Source organism: Aplysia californica, unplaced genomic scaffold (assembly GCF_000002075.1).
Source record: "Aplysia californica isolate F4 #8 unplaced genomic scaffold, AplCal3.0 scaffold00411, whole genome shotgun sequence".
Lineage (NCBI taxonomy): Eukaryota > Metazoa > Mollusca > Gastropoda > Aplysiida > Aplysiidae > Aplysia > Aplysia californica.
In genome coordinates this window covers 269,241-271,326 of record NW_004797681.1, presented here as the reverse complement: position 1 = coordinate 271,326, position 2,086 = coordinate 269,241, and positions in this window count along the sequence as shown.

Below are 2,086 nucleotides of genomic sequence, written 5' to 3'. Positions count from 1 at the left end.
TTATTATTATTATTAATATTATTATTAATTGTTATTATCCTCCTAACCCTCATCTCGTTGGAGAAGGACGTTTGAATGCGGAGGTTCTGCATCTTAGATAACCATACTGGCGTCTGTGGTGTAGGGGAGAGGTGCTTCACTGTCGAACGCATGAGGCCCAAGCTCGATTCCCGAGTGGAGAGACATTCTTATTGAGTATTTGGGTAATTCTGAAGAGATGTTGTATCCCTCTCAGCCCGGATTGGTCCCAACAAATGGGGCCGGAAGCCTGTCCCCTAAAAGTATCTAAATTTTGTGGATGGATGTGTAAAGACGTCCCCATTTTAAAAAATTAATTAGATAACCGTACGATGTTTGCAAGGGACGTAAAATCAGTACAGCTACTTTCGCCATTGTCTTGACCCATATGCCATCTGCAATTGGCTGGACGCAGAACTGGTGACGCCCTACTAGACACAAGGTCTTTTAGAACGGATGTGCACTGCTCAAATATGAAGTCACATCGGATCGGATCGGATTGGATCAGATCGGACCTGGTCAAGCAATGTCGCTGGCCTGGGCACACTGTATCACGTGACCCCTACTTTGCTTAATTAAACTTAACCCAGAAGTTCATTAAGGATCATGACATCCCGCTGGATACGCGTGCTAGCAAGCAAAAGGTTTGACATAATAGCCATACGATTGGTTGTCGGCATTAAAATCACTTTTCAAGAAAATTAGATATGTTAAATTTTTGCCTCCCTCAATTGCCTCCTTCAAGTGCATAAAACTATAATATGAAATGGAGATTTTTGATCAAGCTTTCTGTTTTGTGCACTGGCTATTAAGGAGTCCCAGTCTCGTGGGTTTGGGGGGGGTGTCTACGTTTGTTAATAGGCTTAACTGTCGTGAGATGGAAACTTTGGAGAGCTGAAGGAATAGAATGTGAAAGACATTTCCTGTACACAACAAGGAATTAATTTAAGAGTAAAAAGATAGGGTCCCTTTTTCGACCAGTAGTGTTGACTGACGTCTTGCTTCACTTTTGTAATCGATCTTTTGCCTTGCCACTTTAGTTAGCTAAATGCAGTCTTTTGAAACAGATACAATTTTCGAGTCTCAAAAGCTGCTGTATGTTTTTGTTGCCTCCCCCCCCCCCCTGCTCGTCACGGGGACGTGGAAGTAAGACTTCGAATAGGATAAGTATTTTGGTGTCATATCGTTTTCCAGCTGGGTAAAAAATGTTTTTTGTGTGCTTGTTCCTTTAATACTCTCATCTGAAGCACACTTGAAAATGTACGTAAATAGGTCTCCCTCAGCCCCCCCCACACCCAACCCCTACTTCTTGGGACAGACAACTAGCCACGTCTAAAAACACAGCACAGGCAGAGCAAAGCATTCTCAAAATCAACATCAGGTAACTTCGGTAGAAGAGGACTTTCCTAACATTCGTTGACCAATTTGAGTTTGCTGCCGCGAATAATTGTATTCGTTATTTTGCCCGAATACATAATGTACTACCTGGCGAAATAAATACATTATCTACAAGTTCAACTGGCTCAAAACGGATGCATTCCTTTTGTGAGCATGGTGCTCGATTAGCAGGTGGGTTGCTTCCTAGGAGATTAAAAGTTCTAAGCTCCTTGGTTGCTCCCTCTCCTCCCTCGTTAGTTAGACACCAGACTTTTTATAGCTCCTCCTCCCCCCTTCTCTCTCTCTCTCTCTCTCTCTCTCTCTCTCTCTCTCTCTCTCTCCCTCTCTCTCTCTCTCTCTCTTTTTCTCTATCTCTCCCTCCCCCCTCTCTCTCTATTATCTCAAGGTTATTCAGCAGTCTAAAGTCCTGATTAAACTCCCATCGGCACTCGGTAAAAACGTAGACCTATAGACAAACGAAAACAATGATACAGGGAAGCACAAATCTTCCGCAAATTGACAAATTGTCTACGTGTTTGTTTGTTTGTTATCTGACATGTTATTTCCGATTGTGTTTGAAAGAAAAAAAATCGAACCGTAGCTCTACTTCTTTAGAGATAAGATAAAAACCGTGTAAGCCTAAGTAATGCTGGTAGATAGACACCCTGTATTACACACACACACACACACA